Source organism: Somniosus microcephalus, chromosome 14 (genome assembly GCF_052327205.1).
Source record: "Somniosus microcephalus isolate GS21.2 chromosome 14, FLI_Smic_1.0, whole genome shotgun sequence".
NCBI lineage: Eukaryota > Metazoa > Chordata > Chondrichthyes > Squaliformes > Somniosidae > Somniosus > Somniosus microcephalus.
In genome coordinates this window covers 39,199,242-39,220,786 of record NC_141000.1, presented here as the reverse complement: position 1 = coordinate 39,220,786, position 21,545 = coordinate 39,199,242, and positions in this window count along the sequence as shown.

Here is a 21,545-nt window from a genome sequence, read left to right as displayed (position 1 = left end):
ACTAGGGTCCTCAATTGAAATAAAGGAAACTACGATGTGTAGGGGGTTTCTCTTGCTCGTTCTGGTCTCCTGCCAGGCTTCGTGCAATAATTACCCTTGAGTGGTTCGACCCACTCCCCCTACGGTTCTAGACCTTGGACTTAGATGCAGAGAACAGTAGTGCAGAGAATGGACTCAATAGATCAGGTTGAATAGCACGAAATGGATGCTTTTATTTTTCAACAGTTTGAAGCATTACAAAATACATGTCATAGGCACAGATTAAAGTAACTACAATCATGCACAAATTTATGAATTTGACTCTATGGAAATGGGGAACACACTGCACATCGTAAAAGGGAAAACACATTATGATTACCCTTAACTCCCTCCCCTATACCTAAACTAAGTTTCGACCTGGGGAACTTGGGATCATGCTCACCACTCTCAAAATCGCGAAAAAGGGGGTTCGCAGCCTTTTGGCACCGCTTTCCGTCGTCACGTGGATTTGGAAACTTCTGGCGCAGTCGATATTCTCTCTCTCTCTCTCGAGGCGGCAGGGTAGACACAGCCTCGATGAGCGCTCGTCAAGGTTGAAGATCAGCTACAAGCAGTTGAAGAACTGTTTACAAATGGGAGAATCTGAAGGTCTCTGCCGAATGGTATGCCGAGGACCTTCCTCGCTCCCGCCTGGCTCGGTGGCTTTCCAGAGGGTTTCTTCTCCTTCAGCCTGGGTCGTCGATGATCTCCCGACCCCAGTACCCGGGCCACCCTTGTCGCCTTCTCGTCGTGGCCGAGCCTTGTCTGGCTGAACACCGACCACGTTGTCTTTTCACCGAAATTGTCTGTCCGAAGCGTCTTTAAAAAGACGAAGCGTCTTCGTCGATTCCGAAGCTACCGAGGTAGAAGAGGCGCCGATCCTGGCACCGTCCATCCTTCGTTCGTCCGTTCGTTCCGTCGATCACTCCGATAACATCGATCGTGTTTCCTCCGATCGTTCCTTGTCACTTTTGATGGACTTTCAATCCATAGTTATACCCTTTTGGGACAGTCTTATCTCCCGCCAAATCATAGTCCTGTCTTTGTATTAATTTTGGCGGGCAGAAATCTCTGCAGGGGCGCTTTGTCTTGTAACGGGAGCCGGTGATAACTTAACTGGCCTTCCTGGCCGATAATGTCTTTTTAAGTCTTTTACATTGTCATCGCGACTCGGTTCGCATATTGATCGGTCCGGAGATTTTCCTTGATGGCTGTTAAACGGTTTCTCCTTTGTACAATAAATGGGTATAAGTGTTTTTGCATTGTCCGCCCATATCTTGATGGGCCCCATCCTGTACTTAGAATCCATTGAATATGTATGCTGTTTCCGTGAGTTTCGGTTCCCAGATACTGGCTTTCGCGGGCTTGCTGTCTTCAATCCACAAGCCTGTCTGGCTTGCAGTAACAGAAATAAAATGGTCCAGAAAACTGATCACGAGGCCCGGCGGCCATTTTGTATTCCCTTTTATCAAAGGTCTTTCTGTGCAAGCTTACTTTGGTCAATAAACAGTCTTATTTTATCCGGTTTTCTTGCGTGATTATTGCTGAAAATTTCGAATCTTACAGGCCCCCCTGTGATACTGATAGCTTGCTTAAAGTATCAATTATCCTTGGTGAGCAAATTTTCCCTGATTCCCCACATCCAAACATTCCTGGCACTTAACTATCTATGACCCTCACGACATGTGCAGTTCCCATTTCCGGAAAAAAACGAAAATTACCTTTTGCACACTTGGACAATCATAGGCAGCATTTCTTAAACTATAATACATTCATCTGTCAGGTATGCAGGGGTTGATACCCCCTTGCACCACCTGCATACACCTTTTATTAATCCAGAAACTTAAGAACGACTAATAACATAACAATATTCATATCCTGAAAACAAAAACACGCAAATAGCCAAAATCAAAAAAACATGGAGGGACGCTTAACCTTCAATACTAGCAGCTTAAAGTGGGGTGTCTTCTTCCCCCATTCGCACATAGCATTCTCTCCATTCTCCTGCGTTCTCGTGCCTCTGGAGGCGTTTGCCTCTTTTGCAATGCACGAAGAGTAAAAATATCACAATTAAAACCTGACACACTACTAGGATGTGGGATGCTATTCTAATCCAGGCCGGGACCTCTATGTTAGTGAACAAGTCCCACCATGGTGGGATGGTTATGTCCAATATGTCTTTTCCTATCTCTAAAGTCTTCTGCTCCAGTGTGTAAAAATGTTTCTGTGAAACTATAACGGCTTTTAAAATCTTGGTGAGGTGTTCGGGAAGAGGGGGAATGACATAACCAAAATGCGCGATGAATCGTTGCAAGTCTGTGAAATTCTCTTTGACAGTGAGGTGAACGGTGGAGGGTGCAGGAATGGGAACAATTCGTTGTTGTGCCACTTGAACCTTGGCCCTGGGTTTGAAACAGAAACTGCTATCACTGATCGAACACCACTCGTGTTTTCCGTGGCGGTAGTGAGGCGCTGCAGTGGTGACGCAGTATGTCCCACCCCCGATATTTGCTACCTGTGGGGGCACATGGTCCTCTGCCATTGCCTCCATGGTGCAATTTATCGGCTTCGCGCTAGCGGTTCTGAACCCGCACTGTGGTTTCAAAAAGGCATTCAAGTGCTGGGGACACAGGATGATGTGTGCTCCCCGGCTCCGACATCCCGAGAGGTCAGTGCCTGTCATCGTACGCTCCCATCTGATGACGTAAGGCGGGACCACTGCGTAACGAATGTGTGCGCCCCCCTGAATGACTCCAATGTTCTCTACCCTGTATACCGGGGCGGGCTTTGCTGCGGGACCCAACACCGGCATTCTTACCACTATTCCCATGATAGCATGATTCGAACGTCCGCAGTCCACTGGGACTGGGTACGCTTCTGCAGCTAGTCTGAGCTGGCACGGGCTTAATGCATTCTCAAAAGGGTGGAGCGCTTGCAAGTGCTTGTTGCTGATCCAGGACGGGACCAAACCCTATTTTAAATCCTCAAGATTACTGCGGCCCTCGCCCAGTAACCACGCCCCGTATAGCACACAGGCCTCGTTTTGCGCAGCTTGATCGAACGCATTCCGATCCTCCTTAATGAGCGCATTTACCGTTCTCGCGTGTTTCTCCAGCTCAGCTATTATTTCCTTAAAGTGTAGTGTCATGGCCTGGTCCTCATGTAACTCCGAACCCACTACCTTATTTTCGTCTGTCAGTATGTTCCTTAACTGGGCTTTTAAACCGTTGATCTGTGTCTGCAGCTCCACGTTATCTAGAGCGTTGACGACAGATGTCCCAGTATTAAAAGCAGTGAATATGTCATTTACTGTACCCCTTCTTTGCCTCCCGACTCGATCCAAAACTTCTGGCGGTGTGGTGTATAATTTGTCTTTGTTGATGTCGGCAAAGTCAAATTCGTAAAACTGTCTAAACATTCGGGTTAACAGGACCTGGTATAATTGTTCCGTTTCTTTGGGACACCACTCCGGCAATCGTACCTCCGTGAGATTTAAAATCACTGAGGCCACCGCGTAGTGTACCCCTTGGTACAGCACCTGACCGGTGGGTACCAATACTAAACCGTTCCCGGGTCCCTTGGTGGTGGTTGGGCACCCTTCTTTCTGGGCTAGTGCTACCGGAAGCGTGGGCAGGGGCTTGCGTGGGCGGGTGATGAGTTCAGTAGCGTTTACCGGAATAGGGGAGTATGGGGCTCCGCACGCTCGAGTGCTGACATCCCATCTTATCCCCTTCACTTCATCCTGCCACTGCCTCTGGAAGAAGATGGATACGCCCTTGGGGCAAACGTGTCTCGAACCCCACATACAGACATATATTCCTTCATCTGGTTCCCACCATTTGTCCCAACACACACGTAATTGTCCGTGAGTCCCCGCAATAGTCCGATGGGTATTATTACCCAGTCGCTCCCACTCGACCGTAGAGTTTCTCATGTCCTTTCCCAGCTTTCGCAGCCACCACCATCGCCTTAGTGGTACGTTCCCATTACACACCAGACAGATCCTCTTTCCTACGGTAACGCTGACTCTGGGTGCAAGGATCCTCACCCGAGGGCACGTTAACGAAATCTCTTGGTAGGCAAAACCGAAATTGCTGGAGTATTCCGTAGAATTCGTCCCCAGCCAACCTGGCCATCGCCCCTGGTGGAAGTAGGTGGCGGTTTCCTCAACCTCTCGCTCCCCTGTCCCATCCGTTGCGATGGGGGCCGTGTCCCCGGAACACCCGAAGATGATGACGGCCTTGGTGCGGCCTCGGTAGGCCCACCCGCACCCGATCGCCACGAACACGATGAGAATCTTTTTCATCATATCCCAGGTTTCTGTAACCAATAAAATGATGTAGCCGGGCTCCCAATAGGTGCTGGCCTAATTAAATGGATGCGCGGGTTCCTGGACCCGCTCCCAAACAAACACACATACCGGGCAGACTTCAAAATTGTACTCTTAACATTCCTTAACACCGTATACTTTATATTCCTTAAACTATCACCATAATTACCTAACTTAACTTATGTACAGCGCCGCCCTCCGCGGGGCGGCTTGCCTAATCCCTGTGAGGGCTGTCGCGCACCACACCCTGCGGTGAGGCTGCACTGGCCCTCGGCTTTGATCCCCCGCAGCCTGTCGCTGTTGAACGGGAACCATGCCTTCCTGGGGCTGCTCTAAGCCGAGGTTGGGAAAAATGGGGAGAATCTGGCCAAAACTTTCTGGGCTGGGGCACTCGAGCCAACCTACGAGGGGCTGCTTTGGGTTGGGCTCCCGGGGCTGATGGACCGGGGGTTGGGACTGTCACCGTCACAGCCTGTGGTTCCTCCACAGCTGCCGGCTCCAGCTCCCTTCCCTCAGGCTCCGCCCCCCCGGGGTCGGGATCTGTGGCTTCCGACTCCACCTCACCTGTCCCTACAGGTAGTGAGTCTCCGCCCCCATTCCCTACCTCCCCCAAGCTTGAGTCGAGGGCGGGATCGTCGTCCTCTGACTCCTCCTCCTCCGTGATTGGGTCTAAGGCGAGGTCGAGCTGTTCGGGCTCTTCCTCGTCCGAATCCCATTCTAGAGGGGAGACCTCCCACTCCAATGGGATGGCCTCTCCCTTCACGCAGGCTACTGTTCCAGCCTGTGTGGTCTGTGACTCTGTTACAGGCTGAGGATCTTTGTTCTCAGACCTGGTCCCCTTCGATGGCCCTTGTGCACCCGGTTTAAACAGTTTACACTGGTTAATGTGAAACCATTTGGTACGTCGGGGCACCTTCACTGCATAAACCATGGGGCTGGCCTTGTCCACAATGCTGTAAGGCCCCATGTACAATGGTTCAAAACTCCCTACCCTGGCGTAGGTTCGGACCATGACCTGGTCTCCGACTACCCACTCTTGTTGCTTACGAGGTTCCAGTAACAGTCTATTTCCCTGCTGCTGTCTTCCCATGTTCCCAGCCGCCTGCCCATAAATCTGTTTCAGGCGCTCCAAAAGGGTTTGGACGAATTTGTCTCGTTTCACCTCTCGGAGCTGGCCCTCAGTGAGCACTGGGGCTAGTACATGGGTGGGGGTTCGCATGATCCTTCCAGTCATTAATTCGTGCGGGGAATATCCCGTACTTTTGGACTGGCTGGCTCGGATCCCCATGAGGACTAAAGGCAGGACCTCCGCCCATTTCTGGGGCGAGCCCATTGTCTCCTTCCTCAGCTTTTCCTTGAGGGTCCGATTCATGCGTTCAACAATCCCAGATGACTGGGGATTGTATGCTACGTGTCACTTCCCCTCAATGCCCAAGAGCATGAGGGCGTTCTGCATTACTTGCCCGGTGAACTGACTCCCTTGGTCGGACTCTACAAAACGGGGGAGTCCCCACCGTGAGAACACTTCCCGAATCAAGATCTTAGCAGTACCCAGTGCCGTAGCTGTTCTGCACGGGAAAGCTTCTACCCATTTGGTGAACACATCTACCAGGACAAGGCAGTACTTATAGCCTCCCTGAGCGGCGGGCAGGGGCCCTATGTAGTCGACCTGAATCAACTGCCATGGTCCCTCTACCCTCCTGATGTGCCCCATGGGCACCTTCCTTTTGTGGGGGTCTGGGTTGTTTGCAGCACACACAAGACAGCTTGTGCAGAACTCGCGGACATCGTCCCGAAGTCCCGGCCACCATCCCGCCTGCTCTACCCGTTGCCAGGTGACCTCAGGCCCGGGGTGTCCCGCTCCTGGACCCTCGTGGGCCAGTTGCAGGAATTCCCTCCGGTGCTGCTGCGGCACAACCCACTGCTCCTCTCGGAACAGCATGCCATCTTTGACTGTGAGGGCTGCCGTACTGTACGGACCCTCTACCTGCTTGCCTTCTGTGATGGCTTTTAGGACTGTTTTTAGGGCGGGATCCAGGGTTTGGACGGTCTTTAGGTCTGGGGGCGGTGTCACCCCTGTGTTCCCTGGTATTCCCTCCCTGCCTTGGATCGCCGCCACGGGTCCGGGTTCATAGGGGCCCCAGAGAATGCCGTTGCGGGCACCCTCCCTGGCTAGCGCATCCGCCTGCTGGTTGCCCTGACTGCGGGGTTCTGTGGTGGAATGAGCCTTCACCTTATGGATGAACACCTCCCCTTCCTCTCCCACAGCTGCCAGGATCTTTTCCAGCAAGGGCTTAACTGTTAAAGGCCGCCCGTCCGCGGAGGTATATCCGCGTCGGGACCAGATGGCGAGGTACTCTGTACACGAATTGCATGTGAACATGCTGTCTGAGCAAATCGTGTATGGGGTTGGGAAAATCTCGGGGTGGGTAACCACGTACGCCACCGCGGACAGTTCAGCCCGCTGTGCGCTCATAGTGCTGGGGAGCTTAATTGCCAGGGCAATGTTTGCCGCAGGGTCATAAACTCCACACCCTGTGAGTCGTTCGCCAGCAGATACAGTGCTAGAACCGTCTACGTAGATTTCGCGGCCTGTGGGGTGTATCCCGGCCCGTAAACCTATGTTGACCTCTCTTACCCCTTCTACGGAACACCGATGGGCTGTCCCGGGATATGCCATGTTGGCTGCGAGCCTTGGCGCGCAGAGGCCTTTAACTTTGAGATCCATCTGGGAAAGGAGGAGGGTCCAGCGCGCAATCTGAGCGCTGCTTACGGTCCCATCCTTGATCCTCCCATCCAGAAGCATCTTTGTGGGGGTGTGATGGGTGAGGAGCGTGATGGGAGAGGTTCCTGTGAAGATCACTGATCTGTTCACAGCCCAATGCGTGGCCAGGAGATGCCGTTCGCAATTGGAGAAACTCCTCTCCACATCCGTGAGCACCCTAGAGGAATAAACTACTGGTCTCAGCTTGCCGTGCCGCTCCTGGGGCAACACTGCGCTCAGGCTGTCCCCACTAGCGGCTACCTCCAGGAAGAACTCCTCTCCCCCATCTATGGCCCCTAGGGCTGGCGCGGTCTGCAGATCTCTTTTCAACTTCTCGAATGCTGCCTGGCACCCCTCATCCCAAGACCACTCGACTCCCTTGTGTAAGAGCCGAAGTAGCGGGGCTGCTGTGGCAGCATAGTCCTCGACGAAATCTCTGCAGTACCCGGTCAATCCCAAAAAGGACCTTACACCCGTTACTGTGTTGGGGATCGGCAGATCTTGTATTGATTCCCTTCTGGCCTTATCAATGGCTCTTTCCCCAGCGCGGATGGCCAGACCCAGGAATTTGACTTCCTGCTGGCCGATCTGGGCTTTCTTCGGGTTTACTTTGAAACCCTTCCTTTCTAACAGTTCCAACAATTCGGCTAATAGTGGGCCATGCTCCTCCCTTGTGTCCGTGAACAGGAGTGGGTCGTCCACATACTGTATTATCTGGTTGGGCTGGCTAAACTCTTTTAAACTCCCCGCCATGCACTGATGGAAAATGCTGGGGCTGTTGTGAAAACCCTGTGGTAAGCAGTTCCAAGTGTACTGTTGCCCTTGGAAAGTAAAGGCAAACTTGTACTGATCCTCCCACCGCAGCGGAATGGACCAGAAACCGTTCGAGATATCCAGCACCGTGAACGTGGTCGCCGATGCTGGAATACTCCCTATTAGGTCTGCAACTACTGCTACCGTGGGCGCGCAGGCTGGGATGTTACTATTGAGGACTCTGTAGTCCACCGTGGCTCTCCACGAATTGTCCGGCTTCTTTACCGGCCATAATGGGGAGTTCACGTGAGTGGCTATTGTTCTCAATACGCCCTGCTGCACCAACGAAGATATTGCGGTCTCCATGTCGGGTTCTGCCTCCTTGGGGAAATTATACTGCTTTAGGGGTCGGATCATGGGGTCCCCGTCTACGCTGACTTCAAACCCAGTGACTCTCCCACAGTCGTGCTTGTGGGTGGCAAACGTGGTCAGATTTTCCGACACGCACGCCTGCAAGTCCGTTGGGACGTTCGCTACCATGAGCTCGAGATCGTAACCCCCTGACGGCTTCATGGTGCACAGGGCCCCCTTTTCTTCCTTCCCTGGGATTACGACTGAATGGAGAGCGGGAGGGAGTACGCGCCAGCCTGTTCTCTGCCTGTGAAACCCGCTACTAAGTATGGAGCCTGGGCGGACAGAGGTGAGGCAAAAGGTTTATCTGTGTGGATCACGGTACACGAAGCTCCCGCATCCAACAGGTAACTACCCTTTTGTCTTTCCACCTCCATCTCCACCACAGGTCTTGTCCAGGCGTCATAGCGGAGCGGACACAAGTAGACGGGCTGCGCAGGCGTCAGTCATTTAGGTGTTTCGGTTGGGGTCTCGGGAGCGATAGGGCTGTTGGCGACCGCTACCTTCCCCTGCCAGGTCATCAGAGACCGCATAGTCTCCAAAACTGACTCGATCACAGCGGGGTCCACAACCGCACCACCCCCGGTGGTTGGGGCAGGGGCTACGGTTGTGTTCTGGACTGGTGCTGGGGCAGCGGTCTGGGCTTGGACTTGGACTGGTGTTGGGACAATGATCTGGCCGTGGGCTAGGACTTGGGCTTGGGCTCGGGCTTGGGCTGCGGCGAACGCTCTCTCTCTCTTATCCTTCCATGGATTCCTACAGTCCTTGCGCCAATGACCCTCCTTCCCACACCCGTAACAACTGCTGTTGGCTTGGGGAGGGCGATTTCCCTCCTGATGCCATTCCTTTTTAGCAGAAGCTGCGGGCCTCACCTCATGCACCTTTCCTTTTACAACAGGCGTTTTCTTACTCTTGTTGTTCCTGTAACTGATCGTGAGCTGATCAAGTACTAGTTCCTCCGTGGAGCAGGCGTTAGTGGGGTCAAACCATGCTTTGGCCTGCTCCCTCACTACTGGCAAGCAACCTGCTACCAGGCACCAAAGCCAATGAGCCCTTTGTTCATCATTTAGCGCGTTCCGTTCCGGTCCTCCCGGGCAGCTGCGCCGATACACGGGCCACAATCTTCCGGCGAAAACCCGTGGGGGTTCTCCCTCTAGCTGCACTGTCTTTTCTAAACGGAGGAACGGAGTTCCGTCCCCCTCTCCTATAATCTCCAGGATCTCATCCCGTAGCAACTCATAGTCCCTGTGCCCTCTCTTGCTCTCGTCAGGGAGACACTGGAGGAGCGAGCTGTCCAGGGAGAACAGCAGCATTTTAGACTGTTCAACCCCGTCGCAGTCATTGACTGCTGCGGTCTGCTCCGCGTCCCTGAAATGCACGGAGGGATCTCCTGACTCGGAGAGTTTTGGGATGTGACTTATCATTTCCCTTAGCTGTCATGCGCTATGGGGCATTATGATCTGATTCACAAGGGGTCCGTCATCGCCATTGTATTCATTTGGACCGAGCCTCCGGTGTCTAGTTGGACACATCGGCGCCGGCCCTGACTCTACTATATGGGGTTGCTCTACCTCAGGAATCTCTTCCTCTACCATCTCCGTCTCCTTCCCCGGAGTCCAAGACTCATCATAAGCAGGAGGCGCAGAGGGTTCGGGGGTTGGTTCCCGAACTATCTCTTGTGGAATCGGTCTTTTGGATTCCTTGGCTAGCAATAGCTGGCTCGCTGGTGGATTTATGAGACACACCAACCCGTTTGCCTTGGCTAGGGCCATTCTCAGGTCCTCTTGCTCCCGGCGGCAAGCGCTGTGGTCGGTGCTCTCAGATCTATCCTCCATGGCCATCTTATATGCTGCCCTGGCTCCCAGAAGTTTTTCCTCTTGGGCCTCTATTTGCTTAGCTAGACGGAAACACCTGTCTCTCATTCTACCTTCACTGGCCTTGGCCTCAATGACCTGACATTTTATATACACTACCCGGGTTTCATGGCAGCGAATTATGGAGTGGCGTTCCTGATTCAGCGCGTTAAGTGATTCAATCAGTTTTTGACCTCCCGCAACCTTTTCCTCTACGTCTGTAAGCAACCCTTTGATCTGGGCTGTCTGTGCTGCAACGACCTGGTCCAAAAGCTGGACTTGCTTCTTGTAGCACATCACCCAGACCGCCTTTTCTACAGATTTCTTATGCTCTTTACCCTCTGTCCACTTGATGGCTGCGCCTAGCGGGCGCCTATCCCTTAATAGGTCAGATATCCATTGTTTTGTGAGGTTGACTTTTCCAAAAACATAATCTGCTATTCTTTCATCCATCACATTTCGTTTATTCAGACCTTGATCTAACACACTACTTTCCTGCTGCCAAGGTCCTGCCGCGGTCGCCATTTCTGTAGGGGGTTTCTCTTGCTCGTTCTGGTCTCCTGCCAGGCTTCATGCAATAATTACCCTTGAGTGGTTCGACCCACTCCCCCTATGGTTCTAGACCTTGGACTTAGAAGCAGAGAACAGTAGTGCAGAGAAAGGACTTAATAGACCAGGTTGAATAGCACGAAATGGATGCTTTTATTTTTAAACAGTTTGAAGCATTACAAAATACATGTCATAGGCACAGATTAAAGTAACTACAATCATGCACAAATTTATGAATTTGACTCTATGGAAATGGGGAACACACAGCACATCGTAAAAGGGAAAACACATTACGATTACCCTTAACTCCCTCCCCTATACCTAAACTAAGTTTTGACCTGGGGAACTTGGGATCATGCTCACCACTCTCAAAATCGCAAAAAAGGGGGTTCACAGCCTTTTCGCACCGCTTTCCGTCATCACGTGGATTTGGAAACTTCTGGCGCAGTCGATATTCTCTCTCTCTCTCTCTCTCTCTCTCTCTCTCTCTCTCTCGAGGCGGCGGGGTAGACACAGCCTCGATGAGCGCTCGTCAAGGTTGAAGATCAGCTACAAGCAGTTGAAGAACTGTATACAAATGGGAGAATCTGAAGGTCTCTGGCCGAATGGTATGCCGAGGACCTTCCTCGCTCCCGCCTGGCTCGGTGGCTTTCCAGAGGGTTTCTTCTCCTTCGGCCTGGGTCGTCGATGATCTCCCGACCCCAGTACCCGGGCCACCCTTGTCGCCTTCTTGTCGTGGCCGAGCCTTGTCTGGCTGAACACCGACCACGTTGTCTTTTCACCGAAATTGTCCGTCCGAAGCGTCTTTAAAAAGACGAAGCGTCTTCATCGATTCCGAAGCTACCGAGGTAGAAGAGGCGCCGATCCTGGCACCGTTCATCCTTTGTTCGTCCGTTCGTTCCGTCGATCACTCCGACAACGTCGATCGTGTTTCCTCCGATCGTTCCTTGTCACTTTTGATGGACTTTCAATCCATAGTTATACCCTTTTGGGACAGTCTTATCTCCCGCCAAATCATAGTCCTGTCTTTGTATTAATTTTGGCGGGCAGAAATCTCTGCAGGGGCGCTTTGTCTTATAACGGGAGCCGGTGATAACTTAACTGGCCTTCCTGGCCGATAATGTCTTTTTAAGTCTTTTACATTGTCATCGCGACTCGGTTCGCATATTGATCGGTCTGGAGATTTTCCTTGATGGCTGTTAAATGGTTTCTCTTTTGTACAATAAATGGGTATAAGTGTTTTTGCATTGTCCGCCCATATCTTGATAGGCCCCATCCTGTACTTAGAATCCATTGAATATGTATGCTGTTTCCGTGAGTTTCGGTTCCCAGATACTGGCTTTCGCGGGCTTACTGTCTCCAATCCACAAGCCTGTCTGGCTTGCAGTAACAGAAATAAAATGGTCCAGAAAACTGATCACGAGGCCCGGTGGCCATTTTGTATGCCCTTTTATCAAAGGTTTTTCTGTGCAAGCTTACTTTGGTCAATAAACAGTCTTATTTTATCCGGTTTTCTTGCGTGATTATTGCTGAAAATTTTGAATCTTACAGATGGTCTGAGGAGCGAGTTGGGTAGGATTGATTGGGGAATGGCACTCAAAGGGTTGACGGTGGATAGGCAATGGCAAACATTCAAAGACCGAATGGATGAGCTACAGAATTTGTTCATCCCAGTTTGGCATAAAAATAAAACAAAAAAGGTGACTCAACCGTGGCTAACAAGGGAAATTAGGGATAGCATAAGATCCAAGGAGACGACATATAAATTGGCCAGAAAAAGCAATAATCCTGAGGATTGGGAGCAGTTTAGGATTCAACAAAGGAGGACAAAGGGATTAATTAAGAAAGGGAAAATAGAATATGAGAGTAGGCTTGCAGGGAACATAAAACTGACTGTAAAAGCTTTTATAGATATGCGAAGAGGTAAAGATTGGTGAAGTCAAGCGTATGTCCCTTGCAGTCAGAATCAGGGGAATTTATAATGGGAAACAAAGAAATGGCAGGCCAACTAAATTCATACTTTGGTTCTGTCTTCACAAAGGAGGACACAAATAACCTCCCAGAGATGCCGGGGAACATAGGGTCTGATGAAAGGGAGGAACTGAAAGAAATCAGTATTTGTAGGGAAATGGTGTTAGGAAAATTGATGGGACTGAAGGCCGATAAATCCCCAGGGCCTGATAATCTACATCCCAGGGTACTTAAGGCAGTGGCCCTAGAAATAGTAGATGCATTGCTGGTCATCTTCCAGAACTCGATAGACTCTGGAACAGTACCCATAGATTGGAGGGTAGCTAATGTTCCCCCACTATTCAAAAAAGGTGGTAGAGAAAAAGCAGGGAATTATAGACCGGTAAGCCTGATATCGGTAGTGGGGAAAATGCTAGAATCTATTCTAAAAGATGTAATAGCAGAGCACTTGGAAAGCAGTGACAGGATCAGACAAAGTCAACATGGATTTACAAAAGGCTTGCTTGACTAATCTACTGGAATTTTTTGAGGATGTAACTGGTAAAATAGATAAGGGAGAACCAGTGGATGTGGTGTATTTGGACTTTCAGAAGGCTTTCGATAAGGTCCCACATAAGAGATTAGCGTGCAAAATTAAGGCACATGGGATTGGGGGCAAGGTATTGACTTGGATAGATAACTGGTTGGCGGACAGAAAGTAAAGAGTTGGAATAAACGGGTCGTTTTCCGAGTGGCAGGCAGTGACTAGTGGGGTACTGCAAGGATCGGTCCTAGGACCCCAGCTGTTCACAATATATATTAATGATCTGGACGAGGGAATTGGATGTAATATCTCCAAATTTGCAGACGACACAAAGCTGGGTGGGAGGGTAGGCTGTGAGGAGGATGTGGTGAAACTCCAGTACGATTTGGACAGGTTGGGTGATTGGGCAGAAACATGGCAAATGCACTATAATGTGGATAAATGCGAGGTTATCCACTTTGGTGGCAAAAACAGGAAGGCAGATTATTATCTGAACGGCAATAGATTGGGAAGAAGGGGAAGTGCAACGAGACCTGGGTGTCCTTGTGCACCAGTCGCTGAAGGTAAGCATGCAGGTGCAGCAGGCGGTTAAGAAGGCAAATGGTATGTTGGCCTTCATAGCGAGAGGGTTCGAGTACAGGAACAAGGATGTCTTACTGCAGTTGTACAGGGCTTGGTGAGACCACATCTTGAGTATTGTGTGCAGTTTTGGTCACCTTATCTGAGGAAGGATGTTCTTGCCATGGAGGGAGTGCAGCGAAGATTCACCAGACTGATACCTGGGATGGCAGGAATGACGTATGAGGGTCGATTGGGTCAATTGGGCTTGTACTCGCTGGAGTTTAGAAGAATGAGAGGGGATCTCATTGAAACTTATAAAATTCTAACAGGACTAGACAGACTAGGTGCAGGAAGGATGTTCCTGATGGCCGGGGAGTCCAGAACCATGGGTCACAGTCTAAGGATAAAGGGTAAACCATTTAGGACTGAGATGAGGAGGAATTTCCACCCAGAGAGTGGTGAACCTGTGGAATTCTCTATCACAAAAGGCAGTTGAGGCCAATTTATTAAATATATTCAAGAAGGAGTTAGATATATTTCTTAAGGCTAAAGGGATCAAGGGATATGGGGAGAAGGCAGGGACAGGGTACTGAGTTTGGATGATCAGCCATGATCTCATTGAATAGCGGAGCAGGCTCGAGGGGCCGAATGGCCTACTCCTGCTCCTATCTTCTATGTTTCTGTAGTCCCATAAAAGTTAAGCTACAAACTAACTACTTAAATTTGAAACTACTACTCCATTTCAGGAGCAGCCAGCAGGAGAATGAGCCATCAGAGCTCATGGATCACACGTGAGACCACAGTTTGGGCACCACCAGCCTAGATTACAAGTCCTGATGTGGAAGCTTGAACCCACAAGCTTCAGTCCCAGAGCTAAGAGAACTACTAGCTGAGCCAAGCTGTCATACTGCTAGCCATGTAATTATTCTCCTTTTCTCCTCTCTCCTCATTTCTCCATTTCATATGCTGGAAGTTTCCTCAGATGTTCTGATTGGCTGCTGAAACTTCGGCAGAAACCCCAGATAGCCCGTACAAACAGGGTTACTGCCAATCTCCCACTGAATTATCGATGGCCAATCAGGAGAGCCTCCGCGACAATGACAGCAACAAAGTATTGGATGACTTCAGTACCAACACTGCAGCCACATCTTCCAATGTTTTAAAGATCTGCATTTCTCCCATTCCAGTTGTTTTCTTTCCAGTGAAGACAAGTTCAATTCTGCAAGCTTTCTGATTGTGAACTCCTGACAGATCCTTGCTCACTGCCAGCACAGATAGGGAAATTGCATTCATGGCTCATAGTTTTCAGACAGGAAATCAGTGAATGCTGGTAATTGCACCCAAGCTAATTTTATTTTCCACTTTCCCAATGAGTTCCTATCCATTGTATATGTGTCTATTGCTAAGGTATCTCGTAACAGTACTGACATTGTGATTTATGTTGTACATATGAGGGAAGGGGAGTGTAGGTCTTTTATTCTGGATGGATGAGTTAAGATGGGCTGAATAACCTCCCTCATCTGTATCTGTCTTGTGATCCCATCATAGACCAATACTTAGCTTGCCCACACAGAATGATTCAATGTCCCAGACTGTCGCTGCTGTGAGCTTGCTGTGGGAGTTGTCAGCATTTTAATTCCATTCAATAAAACCAGGTAATAAATCACATCAAAATGGTCCACAGTTTATATTAAAAAAAATGAAACATGGTGCACTTTAGCTGATGAAATTGCACAAAGAAATATTACAAACCAGAATGCCCTTTACAATCAACAAGGCAATGCATGTGACAGGGCACATCAAAAATGTTTATAGTTCAGCAACACCCTCCAATGTATTGAAGTACACTCCTATATATCCAGTAACCCTGAAAAGTCCATGGGAGCTATCAGTGTGAGGGAGGGAGGTTATAGGTATTTTTTAGTTATAATTGCAATTATTTGTATATAGATATAAAAATGATTTGGCTATGCAGGCTTTATTGAGTCCCAGATGTCATAAAAAAATTAAAATGTTACAGCATCTAAATACTGTAGTGGCACAATAAACAATAAAAAATGTAATAGCAATTTTAATAGTGATATTCTTACCTTTGTGATGCTGATTTCACTGAATAGTGTGGCACATTGACTATACCTGCGAGGGAATCTCCTTTACTCCTTTATTGGAATATACCTCATCACACCTTTTGGTCCATATTCTTTCAAACAGCCAGCAGATTATTCTGTTAATTGGTTCAAACGTGCCAAATCAATGGGTTCCATACTATGATACGCATCTGTTACACACCTGACACAGGTGACCAAATTACCTGTGGACCATGATGCTTTTAGGCCTTTTGGGGCTATCGGAATATCATCTGTGAAATGCCACCCAGTAATGTTTGAATAATGCAGATTGCAATGGTAACTTGATATCTAGCAGTTTCCAATTGATTGCCTTCAGTAGCCAGGAGACATTTTAGAGTTTTATTTTAGAAATTTCCAGGAGATTAAATTCAGTGCTAACACTGCCCAAATTGTCAAAACATAGAAACATAGAAAAATAGGAGCAGGAGTAGACCATTTGGCTCTTCGAGCCTGCAATATGATCATGGCTGATCCTCTATCTCAATACCATATTCCTGCTCTCTCCCCATGCCCCTTGATGCCTTTTGTGTCTAGAAATCTAACTATCTCCATCTTAAATATATTCAGTGACTTGGCCTCCACAGCCTTCTGTGGTAGACAATTCCACAGGTTCACCACCCTCTGAGTGAAGAAATTTCTCCTCATCTCAGTCCTAAATGTCCTACCCCGTATCCTGAAACTGATCCCTCGTTCTAGACACCCCAGCCAGGGGAAACATCCTCCCTGCATCCAGTCTGTCTAGCCCTGTCAGAATTTTATACGTTTACACAAGATCCCCTCTCATTCTTCTAAACTGCAGTGAATACAGGCCTAGTTGACCCAATCTCTTCTCATACAACAGTCCTGCCATCCCAGGAATTAGTCTGGTGAACCTTCGTTGCACTCCCTCTTAGGTAAGGAGACCAAAACTGCACACAGTACTCCAGGTGTGGTCTCAGCAAGGCCCTGTATAACTGTAGACATTCTTGCTCCTGTACACAAATCCTCTTGCAATAGAGTAAATTCCTTGATCCTGTGCTCGCATTCAAAGGGAGTGGGTTGGAGAATCAGTGCTACAGTATTGTACCCTATCTCCAACCAACAGTCCCTTTTATTGCAGCTTTATGCTGGGCGTGCAGGATCGGTAAAGTAATCTTTACATGTGGACAACTTTGATGGACTGAATGGCCTTTTCTCACTCCATGGCCCTGATATTAGTCTGAAAGCTGTTTCCGAGCGCTGAGGTGGAATTGCATGGGCGAAGCCCAGAAGTCAAGTCAATGCATCACATTCTCAGATTTCAAGTTGATTGAAGCAATAAATTTTGACTTCCGGGTTTCGCATCTCTAAGCTGCGCAGCGGGCATTATGCGCACCCACATGATGTGATCTCAAGTCTGCTATTTAAAGGGACAGTGTAGAAATGGAATATGGAAAAGCCAGGAGGTGTTTACTATGAATACAATGACACATCGCTGGAATTCCTGCTGGGTGCAGGCAGGATCAGGAGGGACAGACTTTTCCCCAGCTATGGGAGGAAGAAACCTGTGGCTCTCACCAGGAAGGCAGAGTTGGAGCTAGCTGAGGAGGTGAGCTGCAGGACTGTAGTACCCCAGTCTTGGATACAGTGCAGGAAGCGGTTTAATGACCTAACCAGGTCAGGAAAAGTGAGTCCATTTGCTGATTCACCTCCATCCTGTGGTTTAAGCCACCCACCGTCCTGTGGTTTAAGTCTCATCCAACCCCCGACTCCCAACCCCTCGCCTTTCACTCTGTCTTGCTAAGCATTCTCCATGACATCACTTCTCACACCCACTCAACTTTCACCAGCACCTCGCCTTCACTTTCTATGCACTTCCTCATTCCCCATTTATCCATCCACCGTTGCCACTCACCTCAGTCCTTACCACTTCTAGGTGGTGCATCCCATGTGGCTTCAGCGGAGGTACAGACAGGCTGCTCAGATCCCTACCCCGACTCCTGAGATGCTTTTGCCCTACGACCCCTGGATTTTGGAACCCCTGAGGATTCACCCCAATGTGATGCATGTGTCTCATAGTAACCCTCACTGAATGAACTACTTCCATCGGGTGAATACCTCACCTTGACCCACTCACAGGTCTGTTTCTTTGCCTCTTGTAGGGAAGAGAGCGCAAAATGCAAGGGAGAGGACTGGAGTGGACCGCCACAAATAGTCCAGCTCACTGATGCAGAGGAGGCTCTGGAGATAAGTGACACATTCGCGTCCCACACAGTCGGAGATGGAAAGACAGGGAGCTCGGAGATAGCTGGTGACAGAATTACAAATATCTCTGACACACATATGATGACTTTATTTCATCAATGGCTGAACTATGAGAAGACTGAGTATGGTAATTGTCAAGATCATTACTTTGCCATGACTAATTCATTTCCCTTTTGTCTTTCAGGGCAGTCATGTGTATAAGATGTGCTGCAGGACATGCAGGAGGGTGATTCCTCAGAGGACTTCATTCCTTCTGAGGGTGCACCATCTCAGGATGTACAGTCATGCACCAGTGCAAATACTCTCACTTTGGTGGATCCACTTAGAGAGTTAGTTGAGTTTTCACCTGGTGATTCACAATTCACAAGTGAGCACGAGCAGACACTGGTGGCATCGGGGGTCACAATCCTCTTCAGGCTCTGCTCATCTGGACTCAGATGCTGAACCCCAGGGGCTATCATTGAGAAGGAGAATGCTAGAGGTGCATCAGCACCTTCGTCGGGTTCTGACAGATGTGCCACGCACACCCTCCACAATAGCGGAGAGGATGGAGGAGTCCAACTTGATTGCAAGTGGATTGACGGTACAGGTAATTGCGAGATTGTCTGCTATGGAGAGAGAGGCTGCCTCCAGGGAGCTTCAAGCATGGCTCTCAGATGAGTTCAAGCAGGCCATGACCAGAGTCGTGCAGACTTTGGATGCCGACTTGCCTGCTGCCTTAAACACTCCACTGCAGACCAGCTTGGCCAAGATCCGTAGCCTTATAGCATGTATTAAATATATTTAAGGTGGAGATAGACAGATTTTTGAACGGTAAGGGAGTCAAGGGTTATGGGGAGTGGGCAGAGAAGTGGAGTTGTGGCCAAGATCAGATCAGCCATGATCTTATTGAATGGCGGAGCAGGCTCGAGGGGCCAAATAACCTACTCCTGCTCCTACGTCTTATATTATATTCTATGTTCTTATGTCACTGATCTTCACCAAGCTGGTCTCCAGCAGGGTGGTAGGAGTGATGTGGCGCTGGCCCAGGAGAGGGATTAAGATGAAAGGGGACATGAAGTGGGAGCTCCACTCAATGCGCTTCTGTTCTCACCCATTGTCCCCTCATCCCCTCAGCCAATACCCGACATGCTGGCTCATCCCCCGATGGCCAAGTCTACTACTGCACAAGGGTAGTCTTTGGCGAGGCCCTCAGGGGCTCCAGAACCCAAAGGGTATAGACCAAAAGCATCTCAGGAGTGAGAGCAGGGATCTGAGCAACCTGCCCCCACCTCTGCTGAAGCCACGTGGGATGCACCACGTAGAAGCAGTAGGAATTGTAAGTTCAAGAAATTGTAATTCACCGAGAGTATGCACATGGCTGTTTGACAAAATGGTACGTTGTTAATTTTCCTTTTTATTATAAGGGCACGTAAAATTTATTGATTAGCACCACTTCCATGACTTGCCCATTATTGCTTCCTGAGTGTCAACTCGCCCTTTCACTTGTTTCCATGATGAATATCAATACATGATGGGACCCATTGTGTGTATGCATGGTTGAATGACAGTTTATTGTAAAGGGAGGCGGGGGGAGGGGGTTGTTGGTGCTGGTGGTGTGAATAGACTGGAAGATTTCATTTGTGATATTTTCCTGTGTGAGTCAACACTAGCTGAACCTTTGAGTCATTAAAGCATCCCTGGCATCCTGGGCAGCAATGTACACAGCTGGTCTGTCGATGGGTGCCCCATCTTCATATTCTTCCTCCTCCTCCACTATAATCACCTCATCCGAAGATGAGTGATGAGTCCCTTTATCCTCACTGCTGCACAATATTGTGCAGAACGCAGCACAGCACATCATTCTGGACACCCTGGCTGTGAGTACTCAAGGACGCCTCCAGACCTATCCAGGCTCCCGAAGCGCATCTTCAACATTCCAATGGCTTTCTCGATGACACACCTGGTGGTCCTGTGGCTCTCATTGCAGCGCTCCTGCGCCTCATTGGTGGGGTTTCTCACAGGTGTCATGAGCCAAGTTTGAAGTGGGTATCCCTTGTCTCCAAGCTAGCCATTAAGACCCTGATCTTGGTTTTGTGAGTGTGGGGCGGGGAGGAGTTTGTTTGGGTAACCCAGAAGTCCAGATTTCGCCACACGCTGTGCAGTTTTGACTCCACAGCGGCTTTTATTTTTCAAGCAGGTTACCCGCCTGGAAGCCAGCCTGATTGACAGGCTTGTCTCCCTGTTGGGCGGGGAGTGCTCTGGAAGAGGCTGCAGGACCAGGAGCAGGTAAGGAGTCTGCCCAGATCCTGTGGGGGGTGGTCACCGATCCCTGGGGGATGGGTGGTGCAGGAACACGGCCGGCCCATCCAGGAGAGGCTCGGCCCGATTTTAACAACCGGGCTTCATTAATATGCTGCTTCCAGATTGCCTGATCAAACACCCAGTGAGCGACAATTAGCAGCACTGTTACAGAGAGTAATACCATCTTTTTTCTCTTTTTTGTTCTTGGGCAATGCTGCCAGAGATCAACTATATAATTATAGCTAATAATTTGGTGCAACAAAAAATTGCCAAAGATCACAGGGCGACTACAAGGTAGGTGGCTAAAATTACAAGCAGTTTTGGGCATGTTTTTTCTCACAGTCCCAGTCAGTTTTTCCCTTAATCAGCAGCAACTTTTAAGATGCCTGTGTTCCACCCCTTTCAGCAGGTTTCCAACTGGTCACTGTAAGACTGTAACAGCTGGCTGTGCAGCTGCCAAGTGCTCAGCTCAGTGGCACTGTTTAAAAGCAGTTTCAACAGCAGAGCATGTGCCAACTCTGCAGTCAGCTGACACTGTGACTGTAGTGTATGTAACGTTCCACCTTTAAGAGAACTATTTTAAGGGTTGCACTACTTTATCTTGGCTACTGTATACTGTAATACCGGTGGTGACCACACCGGTATATAAGTGCTGTGTAAGGATTTATTGGGCAGATTCGCCCTGACCTTCGAATAGTAAAGTCCTGTTAAAGTTACTCTTGTAGTCTGTGTATTAATTCGTCATATAACACACAGACTTTACAGTGGCGACGAGTTCGATCTTACCCTGCGGCAGCGATACATCCGAAGCAGTTAACGAGCGTCGAGAAGAGGCATCCGCCCTCGTCGTTCTGCTGAGAGAAGACTCGAGTCTGCAGAGCAAGGAAGAAGGAAGAATTCAGACACGAAGCCTTCCATCAGCAACAGGCAGTGATCGTCCCTTCTGCCACGGTGGTGAGTGAGCCGATCAGCCACGAGAAGCAAGTCGGCCACGTTGACTGTGAGTAGGGGGAAAATAAAAAGAAACGGAGGATAAGGGCGGTGAACTCGACCACGGTCGGGGGAAAGGAGCCGGACAGAAGTCGGGGCCAGAGACGCTGAGACTGGGGCAGTGTGGGCACGGAAGCCGCGGTACAAGCGGAAACGCAGCCGGTGTGAGAGACCGGGCTACAAGCGG